We start from the raw sequence: 7,875 nt of genomic DNA on the forward strand, positions 1-7,875 counted from the left end.
CCTGTGCTTTGCTCAAGGCATCCTTCTGAGCCTTACGTAGCGTTGTGATCCCTCCCACATTAGGTAGACATAAAGGTTCTTTACAACAGGGGTCTCCAACCTTGGCAACTTTTAAGGCTTGTGGACTTCAGCTCCCAGAATTCCTCAGCCAGGTTTGCTGGCTGAGGGATTCTGGGAGTTGAAGTCCACTTGTCTTAAAGTTGCCAAGGTTGGAGACCCCTGCTTTACAACCTGCTCTATTTACGCATCTAAAATAATGTTTTCTCAACCTTGGAGACTTTTAAGGTGCGTGAGCTTTAACTCCCAGAATTCCCCAGCCAGTATGACTGGCTGACCAAAACCATATCATATAAAGATTATTAGGGAGTTGAAGCAGGGGTGAAATGCTTCCGGTTTGGACCGGACCGCGCGATCTGGTAGCGATGGTGGTGGGTGGTTCGGAGAACCAGTAGCAAAAATCCCTGCCCTCGCCCCCGCCCCAGCTGAGCCACGCAATCATCAGAGGTTTTTTTTTTTTACTTTTAAAAGCATTTTTTCTTCGACCAAAAAAAAGCTTTTAGTAAAAAAAAAACCACTGATGATCACACGGTTCAGCTGGGATTGTCAGAACCCTTTAAAAATATTTTTTCTATGACCTCTTTGGCCGAAGAGGTTTAAAAAAAAAAAAAGCTTTCAAAAAGCTCCTCTGGCGATCCCAGCTGAGTTGCCTGATCACCAGAACCTTTTAAAAGCATTTTCTTTTGCAGCCTCTTCGGCCGAAGAGCTTGTAGAAACATGCTTTTAAAAGGTTCTGGTGATCAGGCAACTCAGCTGGGATCGTCAGAACCCTTTAAAAGATTTTTTTCCTCTGGCGATCCCAGCTGAGTTGCCTGATCATCACAGGCTTTTAAAAGCATTTTTTAACAACCTCTTCGCTGAAGAGGTTGTAGAAAAAATGCTTTTAAAAGTAAAAAAAAAAAAGTTGGCCACGCCTACCCAGTCATATTACCCCCCACCAAGCCACGCCCACAGAAATTTTACATTTATGCCCACAGAAATTTTACATGTAAAAGCTGGCTGAGGAACTCTGGGAGTTGAAGTCCCCAAGTCTTAAAGGGACCAAGGTTGGAGAATCCTGATCTAAACATTTGTATTAAAAACTAGAAAAGTGATATACCCCCCTTGAGGGGAGGGTATGACCCTCTTGAGAACCCCTGAAATACACTAATTTCTTAGGCAGAAGCTCCCAACAATCCTTAGGAAATGATTTGAAGTTTAGCCATGAAGGCTGCCAACTAGCCAAGCATGTGAACTACACCAGTTCCCATAATCTAAAAGTTCAGGCAGAGGCATCAAAGGAAAGGTTACCTTTCTATCAGCATTTAGTAAGATTGCAAGACTAATTTGCCGGCCTTAATTTTTTGCCATTTATCTGTTTAAATATTTATATAGTTATCAAAAAAATACCATTTCCCTCCTCTCCCTACTTTATTTATTTATTTATTTTTATTTATTTATTTTGTCACAATATCATACAAAAAGATTATATAGCATATAAACATATATATGAATAAATATTAGGAGGTATGAGCATATATATATATATATATATAGGAAGAAGAAAAGAAAAACAATAGGACAGGAACGGTAGGCACGTTTGTGCGCTTATGCACGCCCCTTATGGTCCTCTTAGGAATGGGGTGAGGTCAATAGTAGAAAGTTTTTGGTTAAAGCTTTTAGGATTATGGGAAGAGACCACAGAGTCAGGTAAAGTATTCCAAGCACTGATGATTCTGTTACAGAAGTCATATTTTCTGCAATCTAGATTAAAGCGGTTAACATTAAGTTTAAATCTATTGGTTGCCCTTGTATTATTGCAATTAAAGCTGAAGTAGTCTTTGACAGGAAGGACATTACAATAGATGATTCTGTGAGTTAAACTTAGGTCTTGTCGAAGGCGACGGAGTTCCAAGTTTTCTAAGCCTAGGATTTCAAGTCTGGTGGGATAAGGTATTTTGTTGTTTTCAGAGGAATGGAGAACTCTTCTTGTAAAATATTTCTGGACACGTTCAATTGTATTGATGTCAGAGATGTGGTGAGGGTTCCAAACAGGCGAGCTGTATTCTAGAATTGGTCTAGCAAATGTTTTATATGCTCTGGTTAGTAGTGTGGTGTTTTTGGAAAAGAAGCTACGCAAAATTAGGTTTACAGCTCTTAGAGCTTTTTTTGCTATGTAGTTGCAGTGGGCTTTGGCACTTAGATCATTTGACATGAAAACTCCAAGGTCTTTAACGGGATGGGGGTCGTCTGTATACTTCATAATATAGAGCAGTGATGGCTAACCATTTTGCTGTTGCGTGTCAAAAGTGAGGGAGGGGTTGCAGATTTGTAAATGGCCATACCCATAACTCAATGCGCCCTGCCCCACTCCCCCTGCTTTTGGCACATGACAGCCCGGTAGGCCCGGTTTTTGCCCTCCCCAGGTTCCAGAGCCTTTCTTGGAGCCTGGGGAGGGGAAAAACGGCCTTCCCCACTCCCGTGGAGGCCCTCCGGAGACCAGAAACGACCTGTTTCCCGAATTCCGGTGGGACCAGAAGAACTGTTTTTTGCTCTCCCAAGGCTCCTGAGGCTTTCTAGCAGCCTAGGGAGGGCAAAAACAACTGTTGACTTCCCCCCAAAGGTGCTCCCTATTTTTCTACTTGCATTTTTTACATGTTTTCGAATTGCTAGGTTGGCAGAAGCTGGGACAAGTAACGGGAGCTCACCCTAGGGCAGTGGTTCTCAACCTTTATAGTGCTGTGACCCCTTTAATACAATTCCCCATGATGTGGCGACCCCTTTAATACAATTCCCCACGATGTAGCAACCCCCAACCATATAATTATTTTCGTTTTGAATTTATCGCACCTGAAGCCATATTGGCTAGCGATCTGAACTGCTTGCGATTGCCTTGAGGACGGAGGCATTAAAGCGGAGATTCCTCCCCTATTAAGTTTATCGCGTCTGATGCCAGATTAGGCTAGTGATTGGGAGTGATTGCAGCTGGCTTGAGAGGGAGACATCAGGGCAAAGATTTCTCTCTTTTTTAATTGATCATGCCTGAAGCCGAATTCGGCTAGCGATTTGAAGAGCCTGCAGCTGGCTTGTGGAATCAACCATTGGAACGCGATTCTTCAACTTGCAAGTATATTTCCCATATTTCCGATGGTCTTAGGCGACCCCTGGCGAATCGTCATTTGACCCCCAATGGGGTCCTGACCCACAGGTTGAGAACCACTGCCTTAGGGATTCGAATCGATGAACTGCTGACCTTTCGATTGACAAGCTCAGCGTCTTAGTGATTATTCACTGGAAGAGGTGGAGTTTCTGCCTTTGTTCTACACTTCCTTAGCGAAGTTCTGCATCCAGTATTCTTTGTGGTTAAATCATGGCAGCTGTATAATCAATCAATCAATCAATCAATCAATCAATCAAATGACCCTTGTTTGGCATAGGCCAGCATTGCAACAGTATAAGCAATGGCCTCCATTCAGAAGGTTCTTTAAAGTTGTGCAGTAGTTTCAAAATTTCAAAATTTCTCCTGCTGCACTTAGGGTTAGGGTTAGGGTTAGGGTTAGGGTTAGGGTTAGGGTTAGGCTGTCTGAAGATTTCCCTATTTTGTAAAAATAGAAACGCTAGATGTTAGTGGGAAAGATCAGGAAAGTTCTTTTCAATTGTTCGGTCCTGTTTGGTATTAGTATGGGATATACAGGTAGTCCTCAACTTACAACAGTTCATTGCCACCGTTTGCCTCCCACCGACCCGTGCGCTCTCACAGGGAGGGACTCCTCAGGGTGCCGTCAGCCAAACAATGTCAGCTGGCGACCCCCAGGGGAAGGGCTTCTCTGTGGCGGCTCCTACCCTCTGGAACGAACTTCCCCCAGGACTTCGACAACTTCCTGACCTTCGGACCTTCCGCCACGAGCTGAAGACATATTTATTCTTCCGTGCAGGACTGGCATAGGATGTTTTAGAATTTTATTATTGGGTTTTAAATTTTAATGGGTTTATGATTTTAATTGTAGTCTTAAATTAGGGCCAAATTGAATTAGTTTTTTAATTATTAATTTTACTTGTATTGTATTTATGTACTGGTTGTTTTACTTGGCTGTGAACCGCTCTGAGTCCTTTGGGAGAAGGGCGGTATAAAAATTAAATTATTATTATTATTATTATTATTAATGACCATTCCAAAGTTACAACGGCATTGAAACAGGTGACTTATGTTTGATCACATGTTCATGTGATCAAAATTCAGACATTTGGCAATTGATTCATATTTATGACCGTCGCAGTGTCCTGGGGTTATGGGCTAGCCTTTTGTGACTTCCTGACAAAGCAAAGCCAATGGGAAAGCCACATTCACTTAACAACCATGCTTCTAACTTCACAACTGCAGTGACTCATTTAACAATGATGGCAAGAAAGGTCATAAAATGGGGTAAAACTCACTTAACAAATGTCTCAGTTAAAAACAAAAATTTTGGATTCAATTGAGGTGGTAAATCCAGAACTACCCGTATATTCTTTACCATGGCTATTTTCTTGCTTCTGTAGGAGGCAGCCATAGAGGGAGGAAAAGCTGCTCATAAAAGACTGGAAAACCTCTGGAATTATGCAGCTTATATAGCTCCTTATATGTAGGAGCTCCGGAGAGAGAGAGGAACAGAGCTTTAATAAGGAAAGAAGTCTAATTAAATCAAGTATTTGGGGAGGCATCTCACCCCATGGGATTGGCCCATCCCACTTGTTCCAGGAAGCTTGCTATGGACCCCTGTGTGTCAACGAACTTTGGCTGGAGGGGTCCAGAAGAATCTTTTAAATATTCTGCCATTGTAGGTGAGATCTGCCTCCATCCTCCTGGCCTTCTGGAAGGGCCCTAAAACCTGCCTCTACTAGTTGGCCTGGGGCCACAATGGGAGGGGGGCTCTACACTAGGGGTGGCTGATGGGGTCAAGAGAAAACCCTAACCAGATGCTACCTGTCCTCATTGTTTTTAGTTTCTGTTTAATACTTGTTAATGGGGATGCAATGGCTCAGTGGCTAAGACGCAGAGCTTGTTGATCGAAAGGTCGGCAGTTCAGCGGTTCAAATCCCTAATGCCACGTAACGGGGTGAGCTCCCGTTACTGTTCCCAGCTTCTGCCAACCTAGCAGTTCGAAAGCACATAAAAAATGCAAGTAGAAAAATAGGGAGCACCTTTGGAGGGAAGGGAGCAGTGTTCCGTGTGCCTTTGGCATTTAATCATGCCGGCCACATGACCCCAGGGACATCTTCAGACAGTGCTGGCTCTTCAGCTTATAAATGGAGATGAGCACCGCCCTCTAGAGTTGGGAACAACTAGCACACATGTACGAGGGGAACCTTTACCTCTAATACTTGTTAATTATGTTTACCTATTTACCTTTTTATCAATGCCCAGAATCTCTTCCATGAGATTGGTAGGATATAAATTTAAATAGATTACTAAATAATATGCAGAGCTATTGAAAAATTCCAGAGCTCAGCTCCTTGGGGATCAAGATACCAAATTAAGCCCTAAGGTTTGCACTGCAACAATTCCGTTCGTGTGAACTGGGGTTATTGGGCTTTGCATTCTCATGTGCTTGAGTTCTCTGGGGAGGTTGGGAGAGTAACTAAGTTTCCTTGCTTTATTTTTGACCTCCAAGATAATGGCCTAAAGGTGAAATGGAAACAGGATCATGTCTAGCCAGCTTTCAGTCATCATGCTGGTAATTGCCAACAAGGAACCTAGTTGCCAGCTGTCTTATTTGCATCAACGATAGTGCTGAGCCTGGAGTGGACGCAGTGTCCTCGGGCTTGTGTCCCAAAGCTGTCATTTCTTGTCCTTCTGAACACTGAATGTTTGTATCCTGCTCTGGCTGCAAAACTTTAATAACTCATTAATTTTTAGAAGATGGTTTGTTAGCATCTGTGCCTTTCTCCTTTTTCAGTCATTACATCATGTATCTGGGATGGCAGGCACACTGAACAAATAGCTTTTCAGTTCCAAGACAAAATCCTTTATACCTAATGAATATTTCTCATTTATTGGCACAAAAGGTTCTGCTGATCTTTCAAAGTATTCAGACATCGTATTTATAACTTTTTTAAAAAAAGAACACTTTCCTCACACAGAATTCCCTATGCATATATGGAAGCTGCCATCCCAGGAAAAGACATAGCTATTTTGCAGAGTTACACATGGTGCTGTTGGCTTCCTTCCTTGCTGTGCACTCTGTTTTAGGGATTTGAACCCAGAGCACTACCTTGCATTTGTTAAGTTTGGCAGGAGCTGGAGCAAGAATGGAAGCTCACTCCATCGTGTGACACTTGGGTCTTGAATCTGGGCTGGTGGCTTTCCATCACTGATCCATTGTGCCACCCTGGTTGGTAATGACTGGCAGAGCAAAATCTGCAGGGATACTTTTACCTTTAATTTACCTAGCGTTTTAAGGTTTATGAGTCCCATTTTTTGTTTCAGCTTCAAATTAATTTCTGATCATTCAGGGAGATTGGGCAGAGTGGGTGTGGATTGGGTGCCATTAATTTCAGTTTGATTTGATGAGTTCCTGGAAGGACTGGAGCCTCGACTTACAACCATTTGTATAATCATTAAAAGTTACAGTAGCACTAAAGAGACTTATGCCTGGTCTTCACACTTAACAACCATCGCAGGTCACAAAATGGGGCAAAACTCACTTAATAATTGCCTTGCATAGTAATGGAAATTTTGGGCCCAACTGTTGTCATAAGTTAAGGACTACCAGTACAGATCATTATGTGGTCATGTTTTCAGATCATTATGTGCAAGAGGAACATGGACGCATAAATTTTGGTTCTGGTGCAACTATGGTTGGTTTAATATGGGTGTGGGCCAGTGGTGGGATTCAAATTTTTTTACTACCGATTCTGTGGGTGTGGCTTGGTGGGCGTGGCTTGGCTTAGTGGATGTGGCTTGGTGGGTGTGGCAGGGGAAGGACACTGCAAAATCTCCATTCCCTCCCAACTCCAGAGGAAGGATACTGCAAAATTCCCATTTCCTCCTGATCAGCTGGGACTCGGGAAGCAGAGAATAGATGGGGGCGGGGCCAGTCAGAGTTGGTATTTACCGGTTCTCCGAACTACTCAAAATTTCCGCTACCGGTTCTCCAGAACTGGTCAGAACCTGCTGAATACCACCCCTGGTGTGGGTTATTGGTGTAGTTTTAAATGGCTTGAGTTTTTTCCTCAAGAATAGCTGAACATATTGGTGAGAGATAAGTACAGAGAATGGAAGAAGCAAACGTAGCTCGCTTTGCTATTGAAAAATAATTCTTTTGTCTGTGGGGGGGGAAAAATGCAGATTTGGAGCCCGGCTAGAAAAGTGTTAACAGCCCAATTTCCATGTTACCCACGGGACTGCTGAAAGCATCATAAAAGTTGTGACTGAAACCTAGCTTTTAAATTAGCTGCTTGTTAAAAAACAGAGTTCAAAAATACACAACCATAAATCAAGAGAGTGGCATTAATCAATGCCATACATTATAGGACTCTGCATTTCCTCTATGAAATTTATATAATTAATGCGTCTATGCCAAGGAACGTAACTCTTTCTATTAGGAGAGACTTAACTTCAACCTGAAAGTTGACCTCACCTTGGAAACAATTTTCTGTATTATACTGCCATTTATAGGGTGGTTTTCATCAGCACAGGAGTGGTAAATTGTTAGAAAATGTCATTTTCTTCCCCCATGTCTTTTCTATGTTATTTGTTAAATTGATGGGTTTAGTTATATATGGGAAAACGTCCATTCCTTTTTACCTAGTGCTTAATGTCAACCCTTATTTCCATTAAACCCCGTCCATGTCTGTAAT

The sequence above is a fragment of the Ahaetulla prasina genome, chromosome 4 (assembly GCF_028640845.1).
Source record: "Ahaetulla prasina isolate Xishuangbanna chromosome 4, ASM2864084v1, whole genome shotgun sequence".
Classification (NCBI taxonomy): Eukaryota; Metazoa; Chordata; class Lepidosauria; order Squamata; family Colubridae; genus Ahaetulla; species Ahaetulla prasina.